Genomic DNA, 17031 nt, shown 5'->3' with positions numbered 1-17031 from the left:
TTTCCTTTTTGGTATTTACTCTGGTTATCTATATACATCCTTTCACTCTTGTTTTTCTCTACTCATGTTTCTTCCTTGAACTCCTTATCTGCTTAATGCCTTCTCCTAAATGTTCTTGTTTTATCTCACTCCACTATTTTCCTTCAGGTTTTCTGAGTCCATCCCCTCCCTAAGCCCCGCTCCCTAGGCCTCCCTTGCCCCTACCCTTCCTTCCTCTGCGGAACTATATTTTCTCTGCCTATCCTTTGCCTCGCAGCAACCTAAGCAAAACAATGCTAGAAGTGGAACTGGCACTCTGACAAAAGGGAGAGCAATTGGAAAGGAAACTTTACTCATAAAGTAGACGAGCACCTTAAAAATATCTGTGGGAAGGTGTTCGCTAAATCATCTGCTTCTTCAGATGCGGAACTTTCAGCAATATAGTTTCCACTTTGTGGAGGTGGGCCAGAAACACCTTCTTGGGCTGGATGACTGAGAAGATGTAAAGAATTATAATTTGGCCTCGAACAAAACTCAAGAATGCCCCTGTCGTGTGTGTGTGTGTGTGTGTGTGTGTGTGTGTGTGTGTGTGCATGTGTGCGAGTATGTGTTTCCTGAAAGCCCTACTGCAGTAATTCAAAGGGCTAAGATTCTGCCCTCCGCTCTGAGTCACGACTCCCAGAAGCTGAGGACCTCATATGTGTGTATTCAAAGAAAGTATTGGGCCTTGGGGACTCAAGTTAAATAACAACAGGCCAGTATTTGTTTGCTTATTTGCTTAAGCCTTTATAAAAGAAGCACAAGACCCGCTCTACCTGAATGCCTTTTCACAATCATTTTTAAAATACACAGTAGAATTTAAATTCCCACAGTAGATCTTCTGCATTACAGAACAAATAATAATAGTCTACCTTACCCTGGGCCTTGGGTCCAGGAGAGATCCATAGAAAAAGAGGCAGGAGTAAATTTCTAACATGGTGCCAGCCTTTTACTGAGAAAGTTTCATTTTTATCCCCAGGGAACTCTACACAGGGGACTGAAATTCAGTTTCGTGTAAACTGCGTGAAATACCTAAACAGCTTTTATTTTTCAGAGCTAGTTTGAAGGTAACAAGGGCTACTCTGCCTGCTTAAGAAAAAAACAAAGATGTGAAAGCTAAAATTCCACGCCCAGACTTCTCCCCGGGTTCTCTCCCAGCTCACATGCCCTTTTCTCATAATCTCTTGGGATTTTCTCCTAGAAAAAAAGGCTCAAAACTGTATCCAATATTAGTTCTCTATCTTTCATGTGGGCTATTTTCCTTACTGAATCAATGCACTTTATTTTATCAAAAAACTATATCAGATTTTTTAAATAATCTTTTCTCTAACTTCCAAGAGGTATAAAAATTTTAATACACTGCCCATTGTGTTATACAGTATTTTTACTTTTAAAAGCTTTTCTCCACATTTTAGTGAAATAAAAGTTCACTATGTCAACCATTATAAAACAATAAAAATATAGAGAAAAATAAAGCAAAAAGTGAGTCTTTTCCAGTTCTTTTCCCCAGAAAAACTACTGTTAACAACTTCTCTGTTGTTTATATTTAAAATTTTAAATATAAAATGAAATATTGAAGAGGTTGTAAGAGGTAATGAATACTGTTGTCTCTCTTCCAGAAAGTTTTTAGTTCTCTACTCTGCAGGAAGGTTTTTAGGGGCAGACAGGAGTGTCTAGACACCTCTGGGTTTTTCTAATATCAGCCCTGGAATGTGGCACCTTCTCTACCCAAGTATAGATCTGCCTGCTGGCAAATTCCTTCCCTCTAGTGTGTCCTTATTTTTTGTTTTAATGCCTGAACACAACTAGAAATGTCTTTCCCCTCCTCTAACTCCAATGATTTCCAAGATACCCAAAAGCTAGAGTTCAGAGTTCATTCTCATTCTCCAGCTTTTTTTTTTTTGTTTTTTTTTCTCTTGTCCTGGACCTGGGCACTTCGAATCATATGGTGAAATTAGGCCTGTGTTTATTTCTGTGCATAAAGAGGACTAAATTAAATGAACATTACACTTGATCTTAGCCAAAAGGCAGAGAAGCGATTTGAGCCAACACTCAACAAAGGAGCAAACAAAACTTTATGGCATTGACATTGCTCATAGATACTAGAAAAAAAAAAAAACTCAGTAGGATTAGGTCATAGTAATACTAACTCCATCATTTATGTTAAATGTTTGTTATTTATATATAAATTCTAAGGCACATATATTAACTATATAATTCATAATGTATTTTTATTATTCATACAACAAGCAAATGTTTATTGCCTAATGAACTTTAAATTTTGTTGTAAATATGATTTCTTTACACGCATTACATATTCTTTTGTCATTTCAACCCTCTCCTAGAAACATTATGTTCATTCTTTGGAAGGATCACTGTTTCAAATAGTACACACTCCAGTCTACCAGTCAGCCTGAACTGCCATATTTTTTTTCCTCTTAAATTCTTTTATTGGTGCATTTTAGGTATAAAATACATTTACATTCATCAATGGAAACTTGTACCTATACATGATATATCTTGGCTCTTATTTTTTCCCCATTCACCTGCTCTCCATTCAACCCCTCCACCCTTCCCTATTTGCAAAAGCTTTGTTTCCATTTATTTCTTATCTCATATTTTTCCCTTCCCCTTCTTTCCTTTCCACTACCCTATCCCACTTCTACCCCTTAGTGCCTTTTCTTCCTATTTCATATTATCAATTATTCATTTTAATCCTTATTTACACTTTCAGTTTCTCATACCAGAAACTATTCATCTACCCCTTAGTGCCTTTTCTTCCTATTTCATATTATCAATTATTCATTTTAATCCTTATTTACACTTTCAGTTTCTCATACCAGAGAAACTATTCAGTATTTACACTTGTGTCCTATTTATTTCACTTAAGAGTATGTCCTCAATGTTCATTTATTTAGCTATAAATGTCTCTATTGTAGTATATGTGCTGCTGAAGTGAGCACTATAAATGCCTCTAAATTCTCATTCTTTATGGCTGAGTTGTACTCCATTTTATTAAAGAACCACATTTTCTTTATCCAGTCTCCAGTTGATGGGCAATTGGGCTGTTTCCAGCTTTTGAGCTACCATATTTAATGTGACCCTTACACACTTGAACTTTACTGATGGCTCATGAGATGGCTTTTACACCCAGCTGAAGCCAAAAAGCTTCCTTCCAGAGAGTTGTTTAGAAGAGATTTGAGAGTGAGTCTGTTTTTGCCCTGAGGGAGAAGCTATGGGGTTAAGATCTGAAACCCATGAAGTATTGCTTTCTCTGTCTTCTAGCACAAGGAATGGTAGATCTCTCCCCTAGCTGCACATTAGAATCACCTTGGGAACCTTTAAAAACACCTGGCACCAACCCACAGAAGTTCTAATCAAGTTGCTTTGGGATGGATCCCAAGTATCAATATTGCTTTAGAACTCCCTCAGGTGATTCTAATGTGCAGCTAGTAAGAACTACTGAATTGAAAAAAGTTTACAGAGAGCAAGAACAGAAATGGCCGGAGGAAACACACTGATAAACGAACAAGTGGCATTTGAACTTGGTTTTAGGTATTTTGCGGGCTGAACTGCTTTTCAGACTTTTATTCATGGTTCTATTGATGAATTCTTTTTTTCAATTACCTGAGATATTCCACTGTTTTTCCAATAAATCCTCCTTTATGCTGAGCTAATTTAAGTTGCATTTATGTGATTTATAAACCAAGAAGTCCATATTAGAACTCTGTTTTCGTATGCTCAGGCTTAATGAATTTTTACACTTGTAGAATAGTTTTTCTTCATTCATGTCCTCATTAACTAATTTAAACAATATCCCAGAGTGTTCCAAGTTCCATGCTAGTTATTGAGAAAACAAAAATGAAGAGATCATACAGTTTCTTTCTTTGAGAGGTTTCCACTGAAATGAGAAAAATGGGCTTGTCAGCAGGCAGGTACAGCAATACAATAAGCATTAAGATAGAAATATTGATGAGTTACTATGCAGCACTGTGTAGTCTGGTGAAATTCTGGAAGCCTTTCCAGAAGCTTAGTTGCAGCATGGATGTAAGCAAATTTGCAAGCTGGACAGATTTTTCTGGAAAAATGATAAGGTAGTGGTCCAGCTGTTAGGAAGGAAGAAGTTAGAAGACTGTTGCAACTAGCCAGAAAAGAAATGATGAAACTTTAAACTAAGATTTAGATAATGTCGGCCTAGTTTAAAAAAATGTGGAGGGTAGGTAGATTTTCATGGATATGATAGACAATGGAGGCCAATTAAATAGGATGCTTATATGTGGGGAATACTAAGCAAAAGGTATAGGAATTAACCCTGAAGAAGGCTTTTGGCCTTGTACACAATTAGATGTTTGATACTGACACCTTGTATACTGATGAAAGTGGGATAACATCCATGCTCAGTCTGGACTTGGCAAGTGAATAAAACGGAGCTAAAGTTTCTGAGGAGATGTGGGATCCCCTCTCCAACAGGAAACAACTGGATCAGGTGGAAGAAAACTTTCTTGAAGCTTTAAAATGTGGTTGCAATGAGGGACATAGTCATAAGATGAAATAATTGATCTAAGATTTGGACCTAAAGTGGCATTTCTCTTATTCTCTGTAGCCATCTACCTTACCAATTGGTTCTTTCTTAGCTTTTAATCCAGCCTAGGTATATTCTGACTAGTCAAATCTCTTCCTACTATAAAGTCTGCATGAATATCCCATATTCATATACAATACTACTATACCTCTTGTGAACCAAGGGATCACAACAAAATGTCATATATGTTGGAGGCACTGGTTGTAAGATTTTTTCTCCAAATGGATTTCTCAGATAAGACAAACTAGCTCACTTAAAATAGGCACGATGTATAAACAACTTTACTTGCTTTTATCCTCTTATATGTTGATTATAAGTATTGGTCTTAAATAATAAAAAAATTCCATCTCACTTAAACCAATAGTCCTGGACCTCATCCATTATGTGGCTAGTTCCTGAAGCATTAATTGTCTCACAGCCCAATTAAATTCCAACATTCATTGTATGTCTTCTTAGTGCCACACGAGGCACTGACAAATCTGCTGTGCAAACATGGCCTCTGAGTATGTATGGAAGAGGGTTGTTATGGCAGTAAGGGCAGAAGAAATGATCCAGGCATTGAAATTAATATTATTTATTAAAGTAATCATCTAGAAGGAATGTTGATAAAGACCATAAGTGAGATCCAAGAAGGAAATTGAGAATCGTAAAATAGGGTGTATTCTAGCCTTTTTCACAGTTTAAAAAAGACAGCGGGATGGTATGTAATACACAGAACTCATCAATTATGACAGCTTCAACATTGTAGATATGTGAACACTGACTTCTGATGAAAGCAGTAATGAGGAAGGGGATTCACTAAGAATAGAGATCTAACGAATAGAGAGCCATGGATGGAAGAACCAGCAAGGCTCTGTATTCTCATCTGGCCCTACTTCTGAGTCTGCCAAAGAGGGATCCAGTCTCTGCTCTTTGGATGTCAATATCTGACCTTTCTTTGGGAAACTACCTCTACACTGTGTGTGACCTTGGTGGAGCTGCCCTTGGCCAAAGGATGAGCACATGACGAAGACCCTGAGATCAGCAAAGCGGTACAAAGGTGGAATACAGAGAGAGCAGACTGATCCCAGTGGCATGAGTTTCTGCTTTATAAAACTGTCTTCCTCTAGCACATCTGAATCCCACCCCTTTTCAAGTTATGGTTTAAATTTTTCTTTCCAGTCATTTACTTTTTAAGTTTTAAGTATTTGTTTACTGGTTTTATTCAAACAAAATGGGTGTTTTATGTTTGCAAAGGATTCTAGGAGAAATATCCTAGAAGTTACCCAATAGATAACTGAATGCCACCATAGCTGGATTATGGATTCTTCTCATTTTAGAAAAATAAATGACATTATTTATTTACATTTATTAAAATTTGAGCAAAATTTAAACTTAATTTTCTTGTGTCATGCCAATTGAAATGCAGGATTCAGAAATAGCATCAAGGTTCTGAATAACTCACCATGCTAGGGAAAGGCATAGGGAGGATCCCAGGAAGATGTTAAAAATAATACAAGGTTGGCATGACGGCACAGGTTTATAGTGTCAACTGCTTGGAAGGCTGAAGAAGGAGGACTGTTTGAATTTAGAACTTCAAATTCAGGAGTTTGAGGCCAGCCTGAGCAGCATGGCAAGAACCTCTTGCAAAAAAGAAGAAAGAAATAAAATAAAAAGCAGGAGTGTAACTTGGTGGTAGGGAGTATGTATAGCATGCTTGAGGCCCTGAGTTGAATCCCAGAAACCCCCTCAAGAAAAGAAGGATTTCTTTAGCAAATAGAGATGACTCTAAAAGAGAAATTGGCATGGTAAAGTTAAAAATCGAACAAAAATGTTAATTACTAACAATGACTTAAGGATTATGAAAGTAGATATTTTAAACATACATAGAATTATATCAAGATTACATGAGATGTTCTTTTTTGATGTTTAATGTAAACTGCTGTACTTAGAGTTGAAATAACACATCAGGATTTTCTTTAACAGTATTTCTGTGATAAAAACATCAAAGAAGAGATGAGACTTAAAACAAGTATTGCAAATGTGTTGATAACTTCATGGGGACTGCTTCTAGTAGTAACAGTTTCTCTACTTTTATGTATGTTTGGGAATTTTCAAAATGAAAACTTCAAAAATACCTAGTGAAATCCATTTAAGAAGTGGATTCTTCTTTGTATGGGTAGTTTTGCATTGTATTTAGATCCTTTCATTATTTAAAAAAACTTTTTGGTAATTGCATCTTTTGGCAATGATTTTCATTCATCTTTTGCAATCTACTCAGTTTTGTGATTTACCTGCTGTCAGAAAACTCAATTATTATTAACTTTATTAAGCTCCTTCTTTGAAATCTATCCTTCCTCTAACATGGTCATCTATATCCGAAGGAAACCAATGGCAGAAATGCAAAATAAAAGGGAAAAGCCTTTGCTTACCTAACTTGATGTCTGTGCTCGATCTTTTTAAATGTTAAAACAATACAAGGTATGACTGAAAAATATGGTGAATATTAAACCTTCTGAAAAGTATATTATAATGACATAGAAAGAAAGGGGCTAAAAGTGTAGGGAAAGTGGGAAGGGTAGGGGAAAGTTAATAAGGGAAGAGAAAAGCTATGAGAAAATGAAAAAGTGGAAATGAAGTGTTTGTAAAAGGGGAGGGGAGAAGGGAGTGAAGGGAGGGCAGAGACAAGGGGAAAAAAATGAGAACCAAGATCTGTCATGTAAAGGTACAAGATCCCACCTAAAATGTACCAAGAAACTCATTGAGGAAAAAAAGAAAGAAAGAAAGAAAAGTTTATTATAGTACAAGACATTGCCTGAAACAATGGAAAAATGTGTTTAAAGCTAGGGATACTTTTAATATTTTGAGGGGAATCAATGGCAATGTAATACATTTTTAATGTAAACATTCACGGTGTTTAATCACACTTGGATCATCAAACTTTTACTTCTATTTCCATCAAAAACATTTCAGTGTATCCTCATCCACACATGCAACTTCTAGCTCATATCCAAATTCAAAATGATCATAAAAGGTAAACATTTTGAATTGATTCAGGACATTAAGGCAGCAAATACCTTGCAACTAAAGACACTCATAAAGAAAGTCTTACAGAACTGCTTCACAAGCTGGCAAGAATGATGGAATAAATGTATCTAAAGTAAGGGGAATTTTTTTTTGGGGGGGGTGATGGCAATGTGTCTTTTACTTAAAAAAATTATCAGAATTAAGTGACCAAAAGATATCTTATTAAAGGAGTTGGGGATTTAGCTCAGTGTTTCCAGCAGCTGCTTCGCAAGCGTAAGGACCCACGTTCGATCTCCAGTACGGAAAAAAAAAAAATAATAAAATAAAAGATATCTTATTAAATGTCCTTGAGAAAGCATTGCTTTGCAAGTATTCAAACTACTGTAAAGATGGAAGTATCTCATTATCTAACACTATCTGCCTTTTACTCTCAATGTTTTAGTATTTTTAAAAACTCAAAGCTAGCTTGGTAAAATCCTATTTTTATTTTAAGGCTTTTACTTTCTAATAGCAGCCAATCTTAAACAACAAAGGTCACATAGAATAAATTGAGTCACTACCCAAACTGAGAATGTTAGTATGAACAATTACTGCACACAAATTAGACCACAGTACTTCATTCTCTTGCTTGAATACAGCTAATATCATCTATAATATAGTCCATCCGCTCGATTTTTGCAATGTTTACTATAATAATGAACAATTTTGCTAATCTTCCTATAAAAATTGATTTTGTTTATCCTCCAATATTTTGTACTAATAAGAATTTCCCCTTAAAACACAGCTAGTTCTGCCTCATCAACCTCAGACTTTCATTTTAGAGTGAGTCTTCTAATTACAAAACCATGCAGTGATAGTGTGGACAAAAATGGCACTCTGGGTAACACTCAGTGGAAAAGAACTCGGGTACTTGAGTTAATATCGACACCCTTCTTGCCTCCCCTGCTCCACCAATATAGAAAAACATGTTAGTTACTGTGTCATTTTATCTAAAATATTTCACATGTTCTTATTATTTTATTTTTTATTATTAAGTTTATTGGTGCATTTTAGGTATACATTATGATCACATTCATTATTGGGAATTTGTACCTTCATGTACATGATATATTTTTGTTCTTATATTTTCCCATTCTGCTTCCCTCTCTTCAACTCCTCCACCCCTCCCTATTTATATAAGATTTGTTTCTGGGTTTTTTTCTTCTTTTTTCATTTTTTTTTCTTTTCCCTTTTCCTTTCCCCCATGGTCTTACTATTTTAGCTTGTGGAGATAAATGTAGGTGCTACCTATTCAGAAGGGAATATAATATAACATATAATATTATCTGTTAAAGAGGGTAAGTTAGTTTTCAAAAGCAATGGGATCTCGAAAAGTTCTGATGATAGGCGACACCAATTGGCATTTTCTCAAATATTCTGCTAAAAGAAAAGAGGGAAGTTGATAATATCAAGATCGGCTTCCCTTTTGTAAAGTTTTCTTAAATCATAACTTCTTTTCTATAGGACAAAAGCAGTGTGAGTTAATTTCAAAATGAGGACAAACATTAAATAGAACTGAAAAAGATTTCAGAGTCCATTTCATATAATTCTTCTACTCAACTCAGGAATGTTTGGGGATTTGTTCAGTGAATTATTGAAAAAACAACAGGAAAAATAAAACAGTGCATGACTTTCTTTCCTGTATTTGGTCTGTGAATTAAGGGAAAGGAGATGTGTTAAAACATAAGAAATATTATTAACTCTACTCTTCTTTAGGGAGAAGCAAATTATAACAAGCTCATTCTTTTTGAGGTAGCTATAAGATTGGTAAATATGGTCATGGTTCCTGACAAAAGAATCTGTGCTGTGCTTGGGAACCTGTGGAAAGGACTTTCTCTGTCCTTTATGTGCATATGTAGCTTTCAGTGATTTTGAAGTTGCTCAATAGCTTTAACTGGCCTTCTGCTGTCAGAGGGAATGCTTTGGAGATGATCAACAAGTAGCAAGAATCAATGACTTTTCTGACAAGTATATAGCCTCTGTGCCAATTGTTCTTCCACCACTCTGTCCCTCCACCATAGTAGGGTGATTTACCCTCCCCATAAGTACCAGAGAGCATTGCGTACATCTGTGTAGTAATAGATTAGAAACAAAAATGGTCAATGCCATAGATATTTAGTAGATTCACCTAAGGAATGGAGTTTAAGTAGAAAATATAAATAAGAACCAATTCACTTCTGACTGGTAGTAACTATAGGAAACACATCCCTTTGTGAACCTGGAAAACAGATATTAATGATATGTGACTAGGATGGAAAAAAAGATCTAGGCACGACAAGGCAGAGTTTCTTTTGGTTTTTTTTTTTCTCCTAGGCATATAGTCAGCTAAGAATTTAATTACTTTTTAATTTAAAGGATGACTACAGAGTAAATTCAGAACTGAACTACAGAAGAAGTATTTTTCTACTATATAGCATACTATTTGTGATTTTTATTCATCCATTTTTACTTTATCTATTTAGTAAACTGCACATTTTTAATTCCATTATTCCCATACTGCATGTTTAAGATCCAAATATTAAAAAATTGTTTTTCCACGGTGAAAGATGGATATCTACATCAGGCTGTGTTTGTCAGGATAGGCTACACAATGCTAGCGTAGTTAACAACACTATATTGCTCAGCTCTTAAACTTTTAAAGATTTATTTCTCACTATAAGAAGTCTCTTGAGAGTTTACTTGCTGGTAAGACCAGCTCCCAGTGATCCAAGGTTGCTTCATTCTTATAGCTACACCATCTGGAAGTTAGGACTTCCTGGACCACAAGGGGAAGAAAATGCTCTTAAGAATCTAGGGCCAGAAATGACACAACTTATTTCTCCTGAGATCCATTTGTCCCTACTAGTTATGTGGTCCTAAACTAATTGCATGAGAAGGTGGAAACTGCTAAGAAAGCCACATAGTATTTGGTGAACACCACAGTCCCTGCTAAATCTGCTTGCCATAAGATCTGTGCTAAAGAATGGTTAGAAGAGGTAATATTCTTTTAAAAGTCTTCCTTAAACTTCATTAAACATAAAACCATCAGATAGCTTGATGTAGAAGCAGGTTTCCAGGCCCATATATAAAGTTTGTTTTAGTAGGAATAAGTGCTTTAATAGGTTTTTTTCTGCCATTTAGAAAAGATATGTGTGTTGCATGGAGAGAAAATTTTGAATTGAGGTGCAAGTAAAAATTCTCCCTAGGGGACCAGAATGTATATGAATGAAACTAAAATTCAAAAGCAAGTCATAGTGGGCCCAGCATATAGTTCAGTTGTAATCATAGTGAGAAGGTCAGTGCCTTGTTAAGTCACACTTTCTAATCCTCGAGGAAGTCCATACATACTGGAATAGGGCACAAATGCTCCACCAACTCTTAGTAGGTGTGAGTGCAATGTTGCTAAACCCTCTACTTGGAAAATAATGTCAGATCAGGGCCTTTGTCCAAACTCTTTATTTCCTCTTTGGGTGTTCTTCTTTTGTCAGTCATTCTTGTACTTTACTTGGACTAAAAGTAATAATGAGAAACATCATGCTTGCTTCTCCTTTAAGCTTTAAAATGAGGTCTTTTTTTTCTTTTCCTCTCACTCACCAAGGTGTTGTGTCTTAGTAGTTATTCTTTGAAGAGAAAATTAGAGGGAAAAAAGTTAGATGTTAATATTTATAATTTTAAGTGTAGACATGCATAAAAACTTCTTGAAAATCGGGTTGTGGTTTGCATTCTTATTTTAGATTTGCCCCTGTTAACATCTTCTAAATAAACAGGTGCATACACTCCCTCAAGCTGTCATGTTGTTTATTTAGCCTGTATGCTTCAGAATCTATTGACAGATGATACCCAACCAGCTTGAAGTCTGACTTTCACGAACCAGAGCTTGAAGTTTTAATGAGACTTTCCTAAGTATGGTACGAGGACTTTGTCAGAATAGGAGCATCTCTCCCAAAGATACCATAAGAGTATCACATTTGTATGTTAATTTTAGTTCAACAAGTAGGAAAAATGATTATGAGTAATAGCTATCAGCTCTCAGATAGTTCTTTTTATGTTCAAAGTGCTTGACAAACATTAATTAAATCACTGGCAGTCAAATTAGATAAATATGTTCTCTGTATGTGTGTAGCTGTACCTTCCATGCACACAGTCTTCTAAATCACATCACTGAAGATCAAACATTTTTTTTTTCTTTTTGCCATCTGAACTTGGTTGGCTGACACTGATTCTAAGCAACAGATAATTACTGGAAGGGCTAATTATTAGGAGAGATTATGTAAGCTTTGGTTGTTTTTAAATACAAACAGGTTTATTCTTGATAAAAGGTACAGGATGAACCACAATATAAAAAGTTTCTGACTCTAGGCCAGAATGTAACAATGAAGAAGCGAGCTTCTTTACATTATAGTGTTAAAATAGCTAAACCCCAATTTAAACAAATTATTTCATCAAAACAAAGTATATCTTATTCTTCCCAGGCTACTGATGTTTCTGGCCTCTTTCAGTACCAATAAAGGAAGGCTTTTGAGGCTAAATATTGCGTTGATTTCAGCAATATAGTAACTTGTTCATTAATGCTCGGAATCCTTGGTTGCTACTGACTTGAGAAGCATTTGGGCCAGCAAATTAAACATAGTAAATTTCATGATTATTTTTAGAATAATTTACACTTTTTTTTCCTTCAATGGATATAATGAAGCTTCTCAAAGCATCCCAAGAGATAAACTGCCCCCACTGGACCCCAGAACGTAGTATATTCCAAAGAAAAAAGAGTGCTAATAGCATTCTTTCAATAGCACCTAACAAATTAACATGCTCTACCACCCAGCCTCATGCAATTGGGAGAAAGCAGGCACATGCATGTGTGGAGTCAGACTCGCTTTTCTTGAGAAGTTTGGCATGCATCACTGAAAAATGGAGGGGCTTCAGGTTTCTCCTTCCATTCACTCTGCCAAAATAGTCTAATGTGCTTCTATGGAAGAAAAATAAGAAACCTTACCCTAATCTTGTTTTGCAATTTGCTGAAGAAAAGAACAACTAGTTCAACAAAGTTGCCTCATTCCAGACTACAAAAGTACCACTGGAAGTCAGGGTAGCTGTTCATGGGTATCTCATTGAATACTACCGCCTTCTCTTTTTCAGAAATGCCAGTCTGTATGTCTCAGATCTGAGTGATTCTCTTTCTTCAGAAATGGAAACCTGGAGTTCCATGAGAACATAGGATGCATCCCAGGTCATATCCACTGTCCACATGAACCAGGCCTCACAGGAGGTAGTAAAGGTACCATAATTGATACAGTACCATAAAAGTCTTAGTGTTTTTCTTATTAGGTTCTTGCCAGATTTCAAGAGTGAGAGTGAACTTTCTGTGATTACATTTAGAAAAAGTATTCATTGATATGACTGATTTTTGGCCCAGAAAAACATACCAGGTACATCTTGAAGGTTTCAGTTTTTTTTCTCCTTTTAGTATGGAGACCAAAAAAAACAAAGCAAAACAAAAAAGAAACAACAACAACAAAAAAACAATAACAACAACGACAAAAAACACATATATGGGAATGTTTAAATAGGCCCCAAAATTCAAAAGTATTCCAAAATGTAAATGGCCTTAAATAAAATGTACATTGAGTTGTAGAGATTCTTTCCTCGGTGTTTAATACCTCCATTTCTTTATTTCTTAGCAATCCACTCTAGAAAGACCTTTTTCCTGGAGGTCAAACATAGCATTTTTTATTATCAACCAAACATTTTGAAACGTTTTTCTTCTTGACCTCTCTTCTGCATTTTATACCAGACTCTAGCCTATACCTAAACTCCTAATACTTGGTCTTCTTGACATTTTCATCTTCCTTGCCAATCTCAACATCATTATTGTCTACTACATTATCACCTCCTGCCTGTATTATCATGAGGACTTCAATTAGTTTTCCAGGTCCCAGTAGTTCCTTGTTCAAATCTGTAAAAGTGCCTAAGATTCCAAATGTCCACACTTTCAAGTCTGATTTCAAAAGCTCTTCTACCTGCAGCCTTATTCTTTCCTGCTTCATTGCCTTCACTTTCCTCCTTGCTACTTACACCTTCTCTGGCTTTTAAAACAATAGTATCACACACACCAAATTTGACTCTTAGGGCTCCATGAAAGCAAGAACTTTACTTAATTCCTTTACCTCTAGTATCTAGAATAGTACTTAATCATAAATGAAAATTTGTTGAATGATAAACCTTATGGATCATATCACTTCTAATTCATTCAACTACATTCTTCATTATTTTTGTTTAAACACACTTTGGAGTCCAGGAGGGTTTTCTCACTGGTCGTAGAGTTTATTTTCTATTTTATTAAAAAGAAAGTATTGAGGGCTGGGGATTTACTTCAGCGGTTCAGCCACCTGCCTTGCAAGTGCAAGGACCTGAGTTCGATCCCTGATACAAAAAAAAAAAAAAAAAAAAAAAAAAAAAAAAGACTTTTTTTGCTCCAGATTGCTTCTAAATGGCAGAGGCCTTGTTTATACTTATTTTTCCCCCATCTTCCATGCTCAGCAGAGTTCTGAGCAGCATTTAGTCTGTATTTATAAAACCCTTGATGATCTTTTCCTTTTTTTGTACCAGAGATTGAACTCAGGACCTTGTGCTTGAGAAGCAGGTGGTGGAACCACTGAGCTAAAGCCCCAGCTATCAAACCCTTAATGATATTTTCTATGATAACATGTACTTCACCACTGCCCTTTTACATCACTGGGGCTGAAATGGAAATAAAAATAGGTTGACCCATAAAACAGCAGCACAGGTCCAATGGTTAGTGACAGGGTAAGTGTTTTCTTTCGCATCTTCTGGTTCTACTTTGGTAGCAAACTACCATTTTTTTGAGAATGTGATGAAAAGGGTCTCCCTTGGGAAGATATTTGCCTTATCTGTGCATTTAGAAGCTGTCCCTATGAGTCACCATCTTCTCTTCTTAGGTGTTAAGAACCATGTGTACTGTTACTGACTCTTGCCCCAATTCTAAGTCATTTTACTCAATTGTTTTCCTCTTCTTTGATCCCTGAGTAAATCACTGGATCCAACTCTTTTCCTTAGTAGCCTCTGTGTCCAACAATTCTTTTAAAATTCCACTTGTTCTTCAGAACCTGACAAGGTTTTGGTCTCCTAATTTTGTTCTCTTGTCCTCCTTTTCCATCCCACAGGTCTACCCCAAATGATTTTCTATTAAACTAAAATTTTCAGACTCACATTCAGGCCCTTTATTGATTTTACTCTCTAATTTTGGGTTGGTTTGCTATTGTTTCTCAAATGAATCTCCTATTTAAGTTTGCTTTTCTCTTAACTTTCTCCCATTGTCTTCTTAGTGCCTTTGTTCACACAAATTGTTTTACCTATTCCCCCATATATCAATCCAAATGATGACTTTTGTTGTTGTTGTGGCCTTTAAGGTGTCTTTTGATTTTGTGTGGATTATTTTCCATTTTAACATTTGGAAATTACAAGTGAATCCTTGATTATTACTGTTGAATTACTATTTTGTGCTTCACATTTTACTTCCCCAATAATGTTGCAATTTTCTGGACAATAGGGATTTCATAATTCTTACAATCAGGCACAGCCCTTGGCATCTCTTAGGATGAATGTGTTTGGTTGGATCATGGCTCCGGAGCCTCGCCAGAATTGCTTGAATCATGCAGATGACCCCTGACTGAGAGAGATGTAGGTTTCACAATAGGAATCCTTGAAAACAGTGGGACAAATGGCCTCTGACAGCAATACTTTCCTAGCTAATGCCAAGTTTGATTTCACAGTTCACATGGATAATGTAGGCAAAGCTTCAAAGACCAAGAATTCTGATACTGAATAGCTTTATGTACGTGTTAACAATAAGCTGAATGCTGAGACAGGTCTGCGTTTGAATCCTGACTTTGCTTCCAATTAAGCTGGGTAATACTGGTTAGGGAACTTACCCTCTCTGGGCTTCAGATCTTAATCAGTAAAATGAAAAGTTTAGACTCCAGATGATCTTAAGAACTACATAATTCAATTATAAAATTGTGCGATTCTATTTCTAAAGCAATGAAATGGCAGCCGCACAGCCCTTGGGGATTTTCAGATACTTTGTTCTATGCAATAGGATTTAATAGTTTCATGTGCAGTTAGGAATTCTCAGTTTCAGCTTTTGGCATTTACTTTTTTCTGTTTCCCAATTTGTGTGAAAGTGGATGGACAGATGGTTTATTAGGCTTTCAAACGCTTGTAATACTGTTGTTCAATACAACAATGGTTTTAAACTTTGAAGGTCCACATAGTGTGGATTTTATTCAGAATAAAAGATAGTTTTAACTGTTCAATTTAAGGATAATGTTTACTCATATAACTTAAAGCAACTTGTGGATATAACTCCAAAGGCCTTTTGTCTTTTATTTTGCTATGAGTTACTCATTTCCGATAACGGCCTAACTCTTCCAAGTTGTAGTTTTAAAAGTGAAGTTTCTAAATAAACCAGATATTTAGTTACAACTGTATGTTTTGTCGTTGCCTAAATCATTTAACCAACATCCCCCCCCCCAACGAAATCCTTTAGGTCAAAAAATCACAGAAATTCAAAGGAGGAAAAGACAAATTCCTCATTTTATAAGAACACAAAAGCAATAAAGTTCTTGGCGTTCTTTCTAGGGTGTGTTTCATAAATAAAAGAGCTAAAGTGAGGTTAGGCTGCAGGGTAAAGAAACAAAATCAAAACAAAGCAAACCCCTCAAAATTTATGAATTAAGCCTCAATAGGAAATTTCGTTTCTTGAATTTGAAGCGGTCAACGTAAAGTACTGTACAGATGGGAGGACTATGAAAAAGAGATCACCACTGCCATCTCCTTGCTTTGTAATTTGTAACTACTTAGGGTGACTTCAAGTTAAGTGGGACCGTGAATATACAGTTAGTGGATACCCAACCTGCTTCTGATGTGTGGGGAATAGTGAGAATCGAAAGGCTGAACCGAATGCGGGTAAAGGAAAAACCTGCCTGCCGGCCGGGATCCCACAAGGGTCCCCGGGGAAGGAAATGAGGACGCGCTGCACAACAGGCGGCTAGGAGCTCGCGCTCCGACTCGGTTCCCAGCAGACGACGGCCGGAACCCGGGCTCGACAGGCCGGGGAGGGCAGGGAAAGCTGAGAGAAGGGCGCCCACAGGAAAATGGCCAGAGGAAACCGAGGCCGACCTCAGGAACTGCGTCGCCCTCCCAGTTAACGCCTAGGCGCCAACGAGAGCGTAGAACAGAAGTGCAGGTATGGGGAGAGTACGGCAAAGCTGACGGGGCGGACGGGCTGCTGACGTGATGAGAAAGGGTGCGCAGGGCGGTGGGAAGCGGAGCTCGGCCGGCGGGTGGTAGGCAGGTGTGAGGAGCAGCGCGGGCGCAGCGCGCAGAGC

At 36.6% G+C, this 17031-nt stretch overlaps 1 protein-coding gene across 1 annotated transcript in view; it reads left to right on the top strand.

Moving 5' to 3' along the window:
* Window positions 1–16274: 16274 nt before the first annotated feature.
* Window positions 16275–17031, top strand: part of Gtdc1 (glycosyltransferase like domain containing 1) — a 369864-nt gene continuing 369107 nt past the window's right edge. The window contains exon 1 of the mRNA XM_033757211.1: window positions 16275–16889. The gene's annotated coding sequence lies outside the window, so the exon portion shown is untranslated. The remainder of the gene's footprint in view (window positions 16890–17031) is intronic.

The sequence above is a fragment of the Fukomys damarensis genome, unplaced genomic scaffold, assembly GCF_012274545.1.
Source record: "Fukomys damarensis isolate Sample0158 unplaced genomic scaffold, DMR_v1.0_HiC HiC_scaffold_29, whole genome shotgun sequence".
Classification (NCBI taxonomy): Eukaryota; Metazoa; Chordata; class Mammalia; order Rodentia; family Bathyergidae; genus Fukomys; species Fukomys damarensis.
The sequence above is the reverse complement of the archived record's forward strand: the minus strand, read 5'-3'. Positions and strand labels throughout refer to the sequence as shown.